Source organism: Trachemys scripta, chromosome 24 (assembly GCF_013100865.1).
Source record: "Trachemys scripta elegans isolate TJP31775 chromosome 24, CAS_Tse_1.0, whole genome shotgun sequence".
NCBI classification, from domain to species: Eukaryota; Metazoa; Chordata; order Testudines; family Emydidae; genus Trachemys; species Trachemys scripta.
The window spans coordinates 13,713,250-13,731,729 of record NC_048321.1 but is presented as its reverse complement, the minus strand read 5'-3'; the positions used below and the strand labels follow the sequence as shown (position 1 = coordinate 13,731,729).

Here is an 18,480-nt window from a genome sequence, read left to right as displayed (position 1 = left end):
GTGTTCCTGCCAGGAATGAATCTGAGAAAGGTGCCGCAGAAGCTCCCAGCCCTGCTATTGGCTCTGCCAGATACACCTCTGCGTTCCTATTGGCTGATCAGAGAATAGCCAGCCCAGAGAGGGGAGGGGGGGGGAGAGTGAGCCAAATTGCTCCTGGGAACTGAGGGGAGGAGGCAGAGGAGTAAGCAGTGTTGCTCACAGCTAGGGTACGAAACTCAGGGGCGGGGGGGGGAGCTTCTAAATGGGGCCCTTGTTTCTTGGTGATGTTGTTTTGACTTTTACTCTTCTCCCTCCAAAGCCTTTGCCAGGACTCTTTGGGTATCTTCAGCAAGGTCTCTTATAAAGTTATCCAGCATAACCATTGTCGTGCCAAAAGAAACCTGTGCAGAAATCAGTGACCCGACCACTGGTATAAAACCCGTGAACAAGTAAGTCGCATATTTCACTCCCCCACCTCCGGCCAATGCCAGCAGCTTCAGTACAAGGTCAACTGTTATTTCTGTGGCCAGTGGAGACTTTATCACGGCCTTCAGATCTTCCTCCCGCTTCCCAACCTGCTTAGCGAGTGCAGAGAGGGAGTCAGAATCCAGGCCAAAGTCCTTGCAGTAATCTCTCATGTACATCACCAAGATAGTACTGTCAGAAACAAAAGAAAGACCCGGAAGAGGAATAGCAGCAATACCACCTGACAAGGTAGATGGTTTCCATGTGATCTTCTTCAAGGCTTCTTTCTTTTCTTGCAGGATCTGGTTTGAGATATTTAGCAGCCTTTCCCGTGTTTTATGATTGGGGGGTGACTTCATCATCCTCTGTGCTATCAAAGCTGCTTTTTTAAGGTTTCCATCTTGGACAGCAGCTTTGAATTCACCTTCACTCATAGCGGGAGATTTATTCCCAACCACGACTGGATCAATTGCTGGACTTTTACTGTGATTTCCTGGGAGCTGCTCAATCGACCTAAGCTGCCTGCCTTTGAAAAGGAGAACAAATATTTCAGTTATTAAAAATAAATGGAATGAATCTCCCATATGACCCTGCCGTTATATCTACCATACGTCCTCGGGACCTAGGGCCCTATCGTAAAGCAACAGCTGATTGATCCCAACTGGAATCTGGCCCCATTGACTCCAATGGAGCTACAGCCAATAGACCCCAGCTGGGATCTGGCCCATTGACTCTAATGGAGCTATGGATGATTGACCCCAGTTTAGATCTGCCCCTTAACTATTTTATTATTATTAATTATTATTATTATGTGAGGTCCTACATGCAACTTCATGGCGTTTGTTTGTTTGTGGCCAAGCAGAACGGGGAAATAGACACACCGAGTATGTCTACACTGCAAGAAGACACCCATGGGTGGCCCGTGTCCTCTGACTCAGGCTCATGGGGCTTAGGCTGTGGGGCAATAAAATTACAGTGTAGACCTCCGGGCTTGGGCTGGGCCCCTTGGCAATTGGTTAGCCGGCCAAGCACCTTAACCAACTTTGTAAGGGCAGGTCTACACTACAAGTTGGCAGCGACGCAGCTGTGCTGCTATAGCGATTCTGGTGAAGACGCTCTAAGCCAACAAGAGAGAGCTCTCCCATTGGCTTAATAACTCCACCTCTGTGAAAGGTTACAGCTATGTTGGCGGGAGAAGATTTCCTGCTGACACAGCGCTGTCTACTGGGGGTTAGGTTGGTAGAACTGCGTCGCACAGGGGATTTTTTCACACCCATGAGCAACTTGTTATATCAAAGTAAGTGTGTGAGGTAGACCTGGCCTTGTAAATGAAAGAACCAGTTGATGGCCCTATTAGCACCTTCACAGCTCTCCACTCTCTCCTTCCCCCGACCAGAAGAAGAGTCCTGTATAGATTAAAAGCTTGTCTCTTTCACCGACAGAAGTGGTCCAACAAAAGCTATCCCCGCACCCACCTTTAATATCCTGGGACAGACACAGCTACAACTACATCGCAAACAACATTTCCCCCATGGAAAGTAACATGTTGACATCTTAATGGCTGATCTTGCTGACAGAAAGAAAATAAATAATAATGGGAGGGGGAGGGGGAGCATGCAGAGCCCCTGGCATGGGGTCAGGGTTGCAGGGAGTCCTTTTCTTTTGTTTTCTTTCTTGGCTGCCCCGAGGGAGGGGTGGAAAAGCCGAGGGGCCTCAGAAAAATCATCCCAAGTGAGTTTTTTTCTTGATTGGCAAAAGACAGTTTTCACTTGGGTGGTGGCAGCATTACCAGCCTGGAGTGGCCAGTATTAATTTTTGGAGGCCTTGCAGGCCCCCACCTTCTGCACTCGAAGTGCCAGAGTGGGGAATCAGCCTTGACACCTAGTTATACTTTGGTCTTCATGACATCCCCTAGCAATGAGCTCCACAGGTTGACTGTCGATGAGTCAAGTAGTACTGTCTTGTGTTTGTTTTAAACCTGCTGCCTCTTGATTTCATTTGATGACCCCTGGTGGTTGTGTTATGTGAAGGGGTATATAAGACTTTCTTATTCACTTTTACTTCCATTCTTAGAATCATAGAAGTGTAGGATTGGAAGGGACTTTGCGAGGTCATGTAGTCCAGTCCCCTGCACTCAAGGCAGGAATATATAATAACTAGACCATCCCTGACAAGTGTTTGTCTAATCTTTTCTTAAAAACCTCCAATGACAGAGATTCCACAACCTCCCTACGTGATTTGTTCCTGACAATTAGGAAGTGTTTCCTGATGTCCAACCTAAATCTCATGATTGAATAGACTGACATTCTATATGGGTGGCTTCAGTGCATCGGCGTAATGGGGGGTTTACATTGTCTGGAGACAAATTAACGTGTAGACACATACACAAATCAGTCGATGCAAGGAGACTTACGTCAGTCTAACTCTGCAGCACAGACCAGGCCTCAGGCTCGCCTGGTGAAGCTTTGGATCAATAATTAAAGAGAGATTGGGCCAGACGGAGGGTGAGTGAGAATGACGGTAGAGCCCAGTGGTTAGAGCAGCCACCTGGAACACAGTGTCCAGTCCTGCCGCTCCATGGTCCCAGAATTATTTATCCACCGTTGAACAGCTTCACCAGCAGAGACTGGGGGAACCTGCATCAGAATGTCTCCTAGTACCAGGCTAATGCAGCTGCAACTGGCAGGCGCATTTGAGCTTAGATATAAAAGGGAGTGAGCTAAAGATGGGACATTCTTTGTGGGAGGCTGGCAGCTCTGGAACACACTGGCCATCACAGAAAATAACCCAGAGTTAGTGATCTGGTTAATTTTATTTCTGGTTTTGTAACTTGTGGCAGGGCACACAGGACCCTGGATAGCCCCCTTTATGCTTTTGCATACAAAGCTAAATACATTAACACAAACAACAATTTTTAGTGACAGTCAAAGTTGCAGCAAGACATGCCCTGCACTGTCCCACCCCGCCCCACCCAAAACTTTAAAAATCTGGAAATTAGAAGTTAATAGAAAGTCTCCTACATTCCTTGTAACCTTCATACAGCCTATCACACTGTCAGGTGTGCTGATCCATTGCTACAATGGTGTGTGAGGAACCTGTTCAAATTGGATTAATAACTATTTTTTAAAGAATAAATGACAGCATATAGAGCTATAACATCCTTTCCCATGGATTATTAGGAGGGTTTGAACCTTGGTCCCAAAGGCTATGTCTACACAGTGAAAAAAAATGCAACAACTCAAAGCACTAAGTCTCAGAGCCAGGTGTGACGTTTCCCTCTGGGGTTATCTGGACCGGTGATCTGCTAGGTCACTCCAATCCTTGACTCTGGGCACCAGCCTTACCCTGCTCTGCTGTGAGAACCCCCACTCCTGGGCTGTTCACACACAGCCTCTGGCATGTAAGCTGCTCCTTGGATTGTGCAACCAAATGACACCAGCCAATATCTCCGGTCCCAGACACAATCCTAGGAACCTCCGTCTTGCAGTGTCCAGTTATGCCCACTGGACACTGCAAGCTTATATGAGTTTGTCAATTTAACAAAGAAATTGATATGTACCAGACTTGATATCCCAAGGGGAGTCTCTGACACACTTCAAACCAAACACACTGCTCCAGGTAGAATAAACAAACAAATGTATTAACTACAACGATAGATTTTAAGTGATTATAAGTCAAAGCACAACAAGTCAGATTTGGTTAAATGAAATAAAAGCAAAACACATTCCAAGCTGATCTTAACACTTTCAATGTCCTTACAAACTTAGATGCTTCTCACCACAGGCTGGCTGGTTACTTTTCAGTCAGGTTCTCCCCTTCGATCAGCGCTTCAGTCGCTTGGTGGTGTCTGTAGATGTAGGTGGAAGAAAGAGAGCTAGCATGGCAATGTCTCTCCCTTTTATCATGTCCTTTCTTACCTCTTGGCTTTGCCCCACCCTTCAGAGTCAGGTGAGCATTACTGACTCCAGTCAAGGCTGAGCAATTCCCCTGGTGTGGCCTCATGCAGGTGAGTCATTGCATTGTAGCTCCCTTGCTGGATAATGGCAGTTTATGGGTTGATTGACACCCCGCCTGGGCATTGGTTAATTTCCCTGCTGTTGCCTCTGGGGAGCTAATATCTGGCTAATTCCCCCACTATACAACACAATTCTCATAACTTCATATGCATTAATGATACACATATATGGATAGAGAAATAACTTTCAGCAGACCATAACCTTTCCCTTGATACCTTACACCGCATGCTTTATACATAAGATCACAATTACAGGGAAATGAGGAATATGGGGGTTACAGCATACTCCTCCAAGGTACAGAATGTCACACTAGGTCAACTGACTAGTTATCTGTACAACGTTGAAGAGCTTCAACAGGACAGCCTAGTCAAAAGCCTGTTGGTTTGGGTGCTCTCCTGCACGATCGCAAATCCAAATTCAAATCCCTTTTTCACATCAAGCAGAGGGGATAACTGAACCTGAATCGCATAGGCCAGGTGTGAGCTCTAACCACTGCGCTAAAAGTTACAAGGAGACCACTTCCCCTTCAGCCAGCTAGTTTGTGATGCCAGCCTGAAAAAATAAAATGTTTCAGTAATGTCAAAATGAACCATTTCGTTTCAATGTTACTGAAACATCTAGATTGTTTTGGTTCAGCTGAAACTATTTGGTGAACTCAATATGAACTCGCAAATAGTTCAGAGTCGACCAAAGCTGCATTTTTTGACAAATATTTTATGCCAGTAAAGATGTGCCGAGCTGTAGCGAAAAGCCATGTCTTCAACAGGCCCAGGCTGTGTGCCAGGTCTCCAAGTTGCTGACCAGATCCTGGGTTGTGCCCATGTTTCTCCAGCACGGAGGCTGCAGGCGCCCAGGCTTGGGAATGGAGAGAAGAGAAGTCCCCTTTGTAGCTACCCCCCCAGGCGGGGGGGGAGGGTGGTGGTGGTGGTGCTAGAGCTGGAAAAATAATGGATTTCTCAGTTTGTTGGCAATTTTGAAAAGTTGGGGGGAGCAAGAATTTGAGGTTGAACCAAAACCAAACTTTTTGAACTGTTCAATCAATCAACAATCAACAAGTCAATTTTTGTTTAGTTCTGGGACAAAAGAAAGTTTCATTTCAGTTTTGCTCCTTTTAAAAATCATTTTGGAATTAAAAAAAAAAAACAGGAAATTTTTAAACAAAAAGCTTCTTCTGACCAAAAAAATTGAAACTTGTCATTTAGAAAATGTCGAAGGGAAACAATTCTGTTTTTTTCCAGTATTTGGGGTGCCCCCCTCCCCCCATGAACAATATGGCAAAAACCAACTGAAATTCACAAACCATTTCAGTGTCACCGATCTTGGCCGGGTTTTGAGGGTGAAGTTAGTGTTCTGGGGTGATAAACATGGAATATCTAGAAGCTATTTTCTACGTGCCCTGCAGAGCAACCAGTTTCAATCAGTTTGTCCCTTCAAATTTCAGTCGCAAAAAAGCTGCTAAAAAGACACTGAGAATCAATGTCACCAACCCACCCTGGAGCAGAAAATCTCTTACCTTCCACCCCTGAGTGCTGCCATTCCTGGGACCTTCTCGGGGAAGTTGAAGAAATAGGATAATCCGTGTGTGTTTCAGCTCCCACCCTCTCTCTTCCTCTCAGTCTGAGATGACTAACAGCAAAAATGAAAGTAACACTGAACCAACATGTAGCAAAAGTCAGATCTAAGTTCTGTGAGTACCACATAGCCACTTTTCAATTGATTTAAGGGGTTTAGATCAGTGTGTGTGAGTCCCACATTGTCCTCTTTGCTTCTACAAGCAGAGGGGACAGGAATTCTGATCCCACTAAAGTGGCTCAGGAACTGCTTAGTGTCTGATCTTTTTCCTGCAATCCCCTCTTCACTGCATTGTCTATAATCAACCTGCACAGAGCTCTCTGGCTGTTACCTGAGGGTGATTTTTTTTCTGGCACATTTAAGCTCTTAAATAGTTTTATCTTTTTTTCTAACAACAAAGATAGTGAAAAATAGACACTTTGGTTATTATAAATGTCTCTGCTTTTGTTTGAAACAGTTCAAAGGTAGAAATTTGGAAATCCAGCCAGGAGGTGTCCAGCTGAAATCTGATTTTGATTTGGCCAAGTTACAACATTTTGAAAATGTTTCTTTCTGAGCCATCAATCACATTTGTGTAAATGTGGAGTAACTCCACCGCAGTTGCTGGGTCTGACTCCGCTTTTCACACACCCCATTGGAAATCAGGAGTAACTGCACTAGGTGAAGTTGTACCAGGGTGTAACCTGTGTGGGTGGGATCAGAGCAAACTCCGCAGCCTCTGAGCCCACCAGAATGAGGGTCAATCTACACATTAAACCCTGCACCTGCGCAGCTGTAGCACTGCAGTGAAGACGCTGCCTACGCTGCTGGGAGAGCTTTTCCCGTCAGTCGAGCCACCTCTCCGAGAGCTCTTCCACCAACATAGCACTGTGTGCACCGGGGTCAGGTCAGTGTCGCTATGGTGCTCGGGGGTGTGGATTTGTCATGATACAGATGTAAGATTATAGCAGAGACGTGGTGTGAGCAGGTGATGCAGCTACACCTGAGCTGTGAAGAGTTTGCTGTGTGAGGTCTGATTTGCAGTTACCACATACCAATTATCTCTTGTTTTTCCAGGAGAAGCAGTGGGAGCTTGGGATCACTGACAGCTTTAACCATAGGGCATAATTGGATTCTGTGCAGTCGTCTTCTTTGCTTTTGGGGACACTAAGGCCATGTCTACACTGGCAAATTAAAGCGCTCTAACTTGTTGGTTCAGGAATGTGAAAATCCCCTCCCCCCTCGAGTGCAGCAAGTTTGAGTGCTTTAAAGCGCTAGTGTGGACAGGCTCCGAGAGGCTTTGAGGAACCACTTTGACAATGAGGGGCACTAACCCATGTCTGCTTTGGAGTTGCTTCTCTGGTACATCCATATTAAATTTTGGGGACCAAGACCCATGCAATACAATGCTTTAGAATACTGTTCCCAATACTGAATTGATTGGTATATGATTTTGTAGAACACAGAATAAAAACGCTGTACCATTAAATACCTTGGCCTTTATTTATTGTTAAGAAGGGTAAAACCTCACAACTGTGTGTAGCTCCAGCTATCATTGTGGTGGAGTGATGGGGAAACTCAGGAGTGCTATGAAGTGAAAAGGGCACAGTGTGGGCACAGAGGGGGGTGGGGTTGGCAAAGAATTGTGCAGGTGCACGTGCTGAAGTGGAGGTCGACCACAGATCTGCTCAGTCTGCAGCTGTATCAAAGACTTGAGAATCTCTGTCTGATCCTCCATCACTTTTATCATCCGCTCTGTTGCTTGCCTAGCAAATACTGCATTCTTTATTCTGTCCCTGGTCTGTCTCTCATCGCACTGCAGCACTTCCCTGAACATGTCTTCTTTGCTGTGTCTCGGCATCTTCCTTATCTGCTGAAGCCAGTCGGCAGGAGTGCGTGGTGTGTTCCTAGGGTGACCAGATGTCCCAATTTTATCGGGACTGTCCCGACATTTCCTTGTTTGTCCCGCGTCCCGACCGACGTGCGGTCGGGACACTGGACAAACAAGGAAATGCTCCAGAGCCCGGAAGTGCTCGCGCCCCCCCCCAACTCCGCCCCCTCCTCCCCCGATTGGCTCCCTCCCTGAATCCCCACCTCTTCCCCAGGCTCGCCATTCCTCCTCCCTCCGCAAGCGCTGGAGGGAGGCCCGGGAGACACAGGGGAAGCGCGGGGCCAGAGTGAGTGAGAGTCCGGCCTGGCCCCAAGTCCCGCTGCCCAGGGGGTGAGAACAGCTGCCGCCTGGCCCCGCGGGCCGCACCCCTACTCTCCCTACTGCCCGACTGAGTCCCGCCTGCTCGGGGCCAGGCCAGACTCTCACTCACCCTGGCCCCGCGCTTCCCCTGTGTCTCCCGGGACTCCCTCCACATCCCGATATTTGACTTGGGTGATCTGGTCACCCTATGTGTTCCTCAAGGTCTCGGCTGCTGTGGAAAATTCACTGCAGCCATATCCCCACTGCTACAATTATCAATACTGCCCTCCCCCCCCCAACAACTCACCTTTCAAGATCCATGGATCCTACACATCCCTATCACAACATGTGCATCTCATCCAGTGCACTAAATGTCCCAGTAACAACTAATGTGGGTGAAAGCAGACAATCACTGCTCTCTCCAGTGAACTCACACAGGAAAATGATAAAAGAAAAGAACACCCTATCACCTATGGGTGAGCACTTTTCACAAAGCGATCACTCTCTATCAGTCCCCATCTTCAAAGGAAACCTGAACAACACTTTCAAAAGACGTGCTTGGGAGCATAAGTTCCTAAGTCCTTGGCTACACTTGCGAGTTAAAGTGCTGTAAAGGCTCCCCCAGTGCTGTAAGTCACTCCCCGTCCACACTGGCAAGACATTTGCAGCGCTGTATCTCCGTGGTTGCAGCGCTTCATGTACTCCACCTCTCCGAGAGGAATAGCGAGTGCAGCACCAGTGTGGCCGCCCAATGCACTGTGAATGGCCTCCAGAATTATTCGGCAGTATCCCACAATGCCTGTTCTAGCCACTCTGGTCATCAGTTCAAACTCTACTGCCCTGGCCTCAGGTAACCAACCATGTGACCGACCCTTTACATTCCCCGGGAATTTTAAAAATCCCCTTCCTGTTTGCTCAGCCCGGCATGGCGTGGAGTGCTATCAGCGGATCTTTCCAGGTGACCATGCCTCCACGCGCCAAGCGAGCCCCAGCATGGAGCAATGGTGAGTTGCTGGACCTCAGTGTTTGGGGGGAGGAAGCTGTCCAGTCCCAGCTGTGCTCCAGCCGTAGGAATTACAACACCTTCGGGAAGGTATCAAAGGACATGATGGAAAGGGGCCATGACTGGGACGCCCTGCAGTGCAGGATTAAAGTGAAGGAGCTGCAGAGTGCCTACCGCAAAGCCCGCGACACAAACGGCCGCTCGGGTGCTTCCCCCGCAACCTGCTGATTCTACAAAGAGCTGGATGCGATACTTGGGGTTAACCCCACCTCCACTCCGAGCACCACCATGGACACTTCCGAGCCAGTGTGGTGGAGGGAGGAGGAAGAGGAGGAGGAGAAGGAGGAGGAGGAGGAAAACGGGAGTGATGGTGGTGGGCCAGATGGAGACACCCCAGAATCCTGGAGCCATGCAGCCAGGAGCTCTTCTCGAGCCAGGAGGAAGGTAGCCAGTCGCAGCGGCCAGTACTTGGTGGAGGACAAACAGAAGAGCAGGTTCCTGGTAAGCGGGTTTTGTTTTGGGAAGGAATTTTTTCGGTGCGGGCTCTTTGGGAGAGGAGGGTTAGGCATGCATGCCTAGATGCAGAATAGTGCATTCATGTGGTTTATCACATCGCGGTAATCGGCCTCGGTAATCTCCTTGAATGTCTCATCCAGAACGTGTGCAATGTGCTTGCGCAGGTTTATCGGGAGAACCACCGTGGTCCTTGTCCCAGCCAGGCTAACGTGTCCGTGCCACTGTGCCACGAGGGGCGGGGGGACCATTGCTGCACACAGGCAAGCTGCATATGGGCCAGGACGGAAGCCGCATTGCAGTAGAAGACCCTCCCTTGCTTCCCAGGTCACCCTCAGCAGCGAGATATCGTCCAGGACGAACTCCTGTGGAAAATGTTGGGACAGTGTTCAGTGTAGGTGCCACCTGAAGCTGTTGGCTCTCCCCAAGGCACAGAAACCCAGAGGACAGTGCAGCCCTGAAACAATCAGTCCCCATTACTCACCATTGTGAGGCTCCCGTGGGATATGTGTGCTCTGTTTTGGACGGGAAAATTATGCTATTGTGTAGATGCTGTGTGTTTTCTACTCCTTAAGTGTGGGGGGAATCATTACTCTGTCTGGTATAAACAATGCTGCCTCTGTTAAATGTTACGTTTTGCCTATACAGCTGCATCAACCTTGAGACCTCAGCCGTCCCTCTTATCGCCTGCTCAGAGACTGCAAAGACTCAGGAAGAGACCGCGAAAAAGCAAAGAAGACATGCTGCAAGAAGTGATGCGACAACCTATTAAAGAGAATAAGAAAGCCCAGGACTGGAGGGAGAGAGAAAGCAGGATCCGCCAGGAAAACGCAGCGCACCGGCGGCAAAGCACCACGCACCGGCAGCAAAGCACTGATAGGCTCATAAGCATCCTGGAGCACCAAGCAGACGCTATCCAGGAGCTGGTAGCCATGCAGAAAGAGGAGCAGTACCGCAAACGCAAACGTTGCCACCCCCCCCCACAGCCCTTGTCCCAAAACTCTTTCCGTTGTGCCCCACTGTCACCTCCAACCCACTTTCCCCAACTTCCGTGTTCTTCACGCCACCCGCTGCCTCCAACACCAGTATCTTCACCACCCAGCCCTGAAAACCACGACCCTTACCCCCTGCACTCAACCCCCACCACCATGCAGTATAGCTGTCCTGAAGTGCAGCACTCACTGCACAGCACACCAGACAGGACATACGCGAATCTGTGATTGTACCATTCCCCACTCCACCCCCTTGTTTCTTTTCAATAAATATTTTTTTTTCTTTTCAATAAATGGATTCTTTGCCTTTGAAAACATTCTTTATTATTGCATAAAGTAAAAGACTCCTTAGCCCAGGAAATAAACAGGCACTGCAAGTCTGCTTGTCTGCTTAGCAAACACTGATTCCTAAAGATTGGAACTACTGCACTTCACTCCCGTGCAGGGCACCAGATATCACTGCTGGTTTTCAGCCTCAAATTGCTCCCTCAAGGCATCCCTAAACCTTGCAGCCCCACGCTGGGCCCCTGTAATAGCCCTGCTCTCTGGCTGTGCAAATTCAGCCTCCAGGTGTTGAACCTCGGAGGTCCATGCCTGAGTGAAGCTTTCACCCTTCCCTTCACAAATATTATGGAGGGCACAGCATGCGGATATAACCGCGGGGATGCTGCTTTCGGCCAAGTCCAGCTTCCCATACAGAGATCGCCAGCGGGCCTTTAAACGGCCAAAGGCACACTCCACAGTCATTCGGCACCGGCTCAGCCTGTAGTTGAACCGTTCCTTGCTGCTGTCAAGGCTCCCTGTGTAGGGTTTCATGAGCCACGGCATTAACGGGTAAGCGGGATCTCCAAGGATCACAATGGGCCTTTCAACTTCCCCTACCGTGATCTTCCGCTCTGGGAAAAAAGTCCCGACCTGCATCTTCCTGAACAGCCAAGTGTTCTGAAAGATACGTGCATCATGCATCTTTCCGGGCCAGTCTGTGTTAATGTCAATGAAACGCCCACGGTGATCCACAAGCGCCTGGAGAACCATAGAGAAATACCCCTTCCAATTAATGTACTCGGATCCTAGGTTGGGGTGGCGCCAGAATAGGAATGTGCGTCCCATCTATCGCCCCTCCACAGTTAGGGAATCCCATTTGTGCAAAGCCATCCACTATTTCCTGCACGTTACCCGGAGTCACGGTTCTTCTGAGTAGGATGCGATTAATGGCCTTGCAAACTTGTATCAAGACGATTCCAACGGTCGACTTTCCCACTCCTGGTTTGCGACCGACCGGTAGCTGTCTGGAGTTGCCAGCTTCCAGATTGCAATAGCCACCCGCTTCTCCACTGGCAGGGCAGCTCTCAATCTCGTGTCCTTACGCTGCAGGGTGGGGGCGAGCTCCTCACACAGTCCCATGAAAGTGGCTTTTCTCATCCGAAAGTTCTGCAGCCACTGCTCGTCATCCCAGACTTCCATGACGATGTGATCCCACCACTCGGTGCTTGTTTCCCGAGCCCAAAGCGGCGTTCCACGGTGCTGAGCATGTCCGTGAGTGCCACAAGCAATTTCATGTCGTACGCGTTACTCGGCTCGATAGCATCGTTGGACTCCTCACCCTCACTCTCACTGTCACTTTGGATCTTAAGGAATAGTTCGACAGCCAAACGTGAGGTGCTGGCGAGACTCGTCAGCATACGCCTCAGCAGCTCAGACTCCATTTCCCGCAGACAGATCGCGCCGCACAGAAACCGTTGAAAGATGGCGCCAAAGGTGGACGGAAACAAAGGGATTTCTGGGATGCGAAGCTATGCATCACAGGGCATTGGGACAGGACCCAGAATCCCCCGCACCCACGCCCCCTTCCCACAACCCACAGCGCCAGAATGGGAAGAGGTGCTCTGTGGGATAGCTGCCCATAATGCACCACTCCCAATAGCGCTGCAATTGCCGCAAATGTGGCCACGCCAGTGCGCTGGGCAGCTGTCAGTGTGGACAGACTGCAGCGCTCTCCCTACTCAGCTGCACGAAGTCAGGTTTAACTCACAGCGCTGGACATCTGCAAGTGTAGCCAAGGCCTAACTCTGCTAAACACTAAAACTCATGGACTGAACAAAGGCACTGGCTTTACCGCTTATTGCAACAATCTGTAATCCAGTCAACTCTTTTTGTCCTTTAACTGCAGAGGTGTTAACAGGCCACTCTACCTTGAATGGTCTCAGAATATGTGCTAACTACTTATGCTAAACAATGTGTTCCACCTTACATTTATCTGTGACACTGTGGCCTGGCCTACACTATACGTTTTGGTAAATGCAAGTGTAATTGGTCTGGAAAGGTTGGTAATGGTGGGGGAGGCTGTCAGAAATGTTCATTTTCATTTTTTCTCTACATTTTGAACCTGCACAACTTGTCACTAATGTCCCTGTGTATCCCGACCATCAGACGGCATTGTGCCCTGATAAATAGCAGTGCTTGACCTTGAACCTTCAGATAAGCAGAACAAATAATTCTTGTCTATCTGTAGATTGCCAGAAAATCGAAAATGAATTTATCTTTAGTGTTATAAACCTCTCACACAAGGGACAAAGGTCTGGAGAGTGGAGAAGAGAAAGTGAAAAGCAGATAGAAGAACAGGAGTACTTGTGTTGCTGCACTAAAACATAAAACATAAAAACAATCATGGTTAGCAAGTATATAGCATGTTTACCTTCAAAGCAGATCATTAACTTCAGCAATTTGAGTCTTGCAGACTTCTGGGAAGTCAGAAATTATTCTTGACCCCATGTTCACAGATGAGGGAAGTGAGGCAGAAGGATTAATGCCCAGTGTGGGGCTGTCCAAGCCACAGAGAGAGCATCAGAGGCAGCCTTCAACCCCAGGAGGAGGGTTTGGAACCTTGCTGCAATGCAAACCCCTCCCAGGAGTTTTCCATTGTCACAAGTGGAAGATTTCTTACAGGGGCTTCTTGCTTCAAAGTGCTTCACACACAGAAATCAATTGAGCCTCACGGGGCCCATGTCAATCTGGTCTATATTATCACCAGTTTACAGATGGCAAAACTGCCAAACATTGTGCTTGATCCTGCACCCATAGGAGCCAATGTTCCAGCTCCCACTGACTTCAGTTGTGCAGGATCAGGGCCAGAGAGAAGTTGAGGGACTTGCCCAAAGTCACAGAGCAAGTCTGAGTCCTGGTTGTTCGGGTCCCCAAAATTAGTCACTTGGTCAGGGAGCTACTTTGTGCACCAAGTCTTGACACATTGTCCAGCTTAGGGAAAATATCTCCTATTTGCTGATCCCTTATGAACCAATTGTGATGGGCTGGATCACAGAAATCCCCTTGGTCCTATGGTTGCACCAGGTCTTGTACAGAGGAGGCCAAGTGGGGTATCTATGGGAAGGTTTTAGTTTGCTGGTTATTATTATGCTGTCTGTAGGTGTGTATTTGAAGTTATGAATATTGGCTGTGTACTTGTTTGATTCTAAGTAGCCTCAGTGAAGCATTTGGTTAGCTTCTTGAGAAAGGACTATTCTCAGTAAGTGCCCAATCAAAAAAACACTTAACTGACAATGGACTTTGGGAGATGCCAATCCACATCTGAGTTTTCCTGGGAATGTTCAAACTAATGTAAATAATGGCATCGGCCTGCAAAAAGCTAAATCATTGTGATAGACATGTGACTTGCCCAGGTGACTGAAAACTCCATCGGAAACCCCCTTGGGACTGCCACCTGATGTGCTGGGACTACATCTGATCCCTTTTTCCCTGGCAGCTTGGGACTTCATTACCTTGCCTGGTTGTGCCAGACACGCTAGCCGGCTACAAACCCAGCCCCAGGTCTGAACATTTTCCCCAAAAGCTGCAGGATTAACTGAAAACAGCTTAAGAAGTGCTCCTCTCTCCAGCACCCAGATACCCAGTTCCCAATGGGATCCAAACCCCAAATAAATCTGTTTTGCCCTGTATAAAGCTTATACAGGGTAAACTCATAAATTGTTCGCCTTCTATAACACTGATAGAGAGATGTGCACAACTGTTTGCCCCCCCCCAGGAATTAATACTTGCTCTGGGTTAATTAATAAGTAAAAAGTGATTTTATTAAATATAAAAAGTAGGATTTAAGTGGTTCCAAGTAATAACAGAACAAAGTTAATTACTAAACAAAATAAAATAAAACACTCAAGACTAAGCCTAATACAGTAGGAAGCTAAATGCAGGTAAATCTCACCCTCAGAGATGTTCCAATGAGCTTCTTTGACAGACTAACCTCTTTCTAGTCTGGGTCCAGCAATCACTCATATCCCTGTAGTTACTGTCCTTTCTTCTAGTTTCTCTCAGACATCTCTTTGGGGTGGAGAGGCTATCTCTTGAGCCAGCTGAAGACAAAATGGAGGGCTTTCCTGGAGCTTAAATAGACCTTCTCTTTTGGATGGAAACTCTTTTTCCTTTCCTATGTAGAATCACCTCTACAAGATGGAGTTTTGGAGTCACATGGGCAAGTCACATGTCCATGCATGACTCAGTTGTTTACAGGCCGATGCCACATTCCCAGGAAAGCTCAGATATGGACTGGTGTCTCTCAAAGTTCATTGTCATCTTAAGTGTTTCTTGATTGGGCACTTACTGAAAATAATCTTTGTGACATTGCACTCTATATGATTTTATAAAAATATGCTAATGAGTGTGAATATAATGTAACTGGAATATGCTTCATGCAATAGGTCTCTTGTAAGGTATCATTACAAAGATTATAATCTACTGAGTGTGGTCGTCCTATTTGTATAAATGTATCAATCTGGTATCTGAAACTAGAAATATGAACTATTACTCTGAGGGCCTGTTGTAATTATGCAAAGTGTGGGCCATTAATGGTGGTTTGGAATCTTGATGGTCCCATCGACCAAGACAATTGACTGTGGATGGCCCTGTTTGCTTGCAAGCCTTCCTGTGAGTCAGGCTGGGAGGAATGAGGGCTTGAAGTCTTACAGTGACATGTGATCATGTCACCTGAACTGGAATCCATCTTTAAAGTGCTGCTTTTCCATTTAGAAGGGGATCCAGAGAGACAAAAGATTCCCACCTTATGCAAAAGATATATAAGGGGGTGGAACAGAACAAAGAGGGTTGCAATCATGAGAAATCCCCTAGCTACCACCTGAGCTGGAACAAGGGCTGTACCAGGGGAAAGGACTGTGCAGAGATTAGGAAAGGTGTCCAGTCTGTGATAGAAGCTTACTGAAACATCTGAGGGTGATATTTTATCTGTATTCAGTTTTCTTACTGTATTAGGTTTAGACTTGCATGTTTTATTTTATTTTGCTTGGTAATTCACTTTCTTCTGTCTGTTATTACTTGGAACCACTTAAATCCTACTTTTTGTATTTAATAAAATCACTTTTTACTTATTAATTAACCCAGAGTATGCATTGATACCTGGGGGGGGGGGGGGGACAGCTGTGCATATCTCTCTATCAGTGTTATAGAGGGTGAACAATTTACCCTTTATACAAGACAAAACGGATTTATTTGGGATTTGGACCCCACTGGGAGCTGGGCATCTGAGTGCTGGAGATAGGAACACTTCTTAGGCTGTTTTCAGTTAAGCCTGCAGCTTTTGGGGGACGTTGTTCAGACCTGGGTCTGGGTTTGTAGCAGGCTAGCGTGTCTGGCTCAAAGTAGGCAGGGTTCTGAAGTCCCAAGTTGCCAGGGAAGACAGGCTCAGAGGTAGGCTCGGCACATCAGATTGTTGGACTAGATTAATAACTGGTATATTTCTGATATGGGAAATATAAGAAAGAGTGACTCCACATCAGACTCCAGAATTTGCAGCAGACCCTAGAATTTGGCCTGACCATTGAAAAGAAATATGTTTCTCAGCCACCCTGCTGAATCTGTGTTGATTGAAATCACCTGTCAGTTTTACAAGGTCAGTGTTAATTGTAGAAGCACATCCAAAGACTAAGAGTTTGTTCTAAAAGTAACAAGATAACTGCTGTTCTTTATGGCTGGTACAACTTTGTTTTCCTGAACTCCAGAATAACACCCCACCACACACACACTCTTGCATGCTTATCTTGTTTGTTTCCTTTTAAATGTAACAAGTGAGATGAATAGACTTATTAAAGTCTGCCATGTCCCACTGATTTTAGAATGGTTATGTTAACAAATTAAAATGCAAATGTAACAGAATATAAGTTAAAGTATAATTGTATGTATAATGAAATAAAAATTAAAAAATTAAAGGTGAAGGTGCCAGCCTAAAAATTACAATCCCAACATCAATTGGCTAAAAAATGCATGGAGTGAAATGACCGGGTGACCCTGAAGGCAAACCAAAATCCACAATCCACCCACAAGCACCCAAGCACACCAAGGATGGAAGCGGTGGGGGCAAAAAACCAAAGAACACAATAACACCAAGCAGTCATGGATGGGCCATCTGCTAATTAAACATCACTTTAAATGTAAGAACAATTGATTATCACTTCAAACATAAAAGCAGCATAATGAAGCAGATTCTATAGACTGGTATAGGAATAAATTCCTATAAAAACAGGACCTAAAGACTAAGGACTTTGAGTCTAGTTCTGCAACCATCCCCCAGGAGCATTGGGTGTGCACCTGACAAGACTCGGCTCCATCCTCGTGTCCAGGCTACCTGGCCAGTGACTTGGCACAAGCAACCTCCAGGCTGGTAACTATAATTACCTTGCAGAACTTTATGTGTGTGTGGATGAATGAATGTGTGAGAGGGTGAAATGTTATAGGTATAACTGATTGCTTACTCTGACTCTTTTTTTGTATTCACAATAAACGTGGCATTTTGCCTTGTCCCCTGTAATAAGATGCATGTTGGACTCTAGGTGATCTTGGCAGCTGTCGGATCCAGTGGCAAAAACAGTGTGTTGCACTTGACAGTTATGCTCACCAGTTTTAAGTCTCACTTACATCTAATAGAAGAGACCAGCAGATCTTCTCAATTGTACAACAGGGTCCCACAGCATCTGTGGGCACACCATCTCGCTTTAACATTTGTATCAGCAACATGACATCGACCCAGTCATGGAAACTTGGATACATGGATGATCTCACACTCACCATCCAAGTGAGCACCTTCACCCAAGTGGAACACATCTTCACAGAAGATCTGAAAAGCCTGGAAGAGTACTCTTGGTTATGGTGACTCTGACTGACTCCCTCAAAAATCAGCTCCCTGTTTTCCACCAGAGCAATCAACATGCAAAGAATCATCTCAATGTCATCTTCTGTGACACTAGACTAGACTAGGCACAAGAACTTCTTGAGGTATCTCAGAGCATCTTAAAGCATTCTGGATCATAGCATCACATACCGCCAAGACCTTGGTAGAGACCAAATCTGGCTTCTACATCCATTTGTTTTTTCAATGTTTTCAGTTTTAAAGTGCAGAGTTCAGTACTCTGTAGGAATCCTTGATCCAGATGTGCATGGCTTGAAGCGAACTGATACTTTAAGTTTGATGATTAGAACTGAGAGATACACGTCTGGCAAAGGAGACACATGACCTTACCATTACGTTCAATGGATAAGTACATATTCTCCCACTCCTGTTGGAAGCCTTGGTTTTCATCTGTGTATTTTCTTTTCTGTTTGCACTTGCCTTCCCTTGTTAGATGGTAGAAGAAAAATTCTGATAAAAATTTCCACAGCAACACAGTGTTTTCACTCCCATTTCTGAGTCCAAACTGAATAATGTGGTTGCCACGAGCAGTTGCATAATGTCACAGGCGTGACGTGACATAA

General features: G+C 46.8%; 1 pseudogene; it reads right to left on the bottom strand.

Annotated features, from left to right (window-relative positions):
• Nucleotides 1-215: 215 nt before the first annotated feature.
• Nucleotides 216-1,043, bottom strand: LOC117869895 (annotated as a pseudogene).
• Between the last annotated feature and the right edge of the window lie 17,437 nt (nucleotides 1,044-18,480).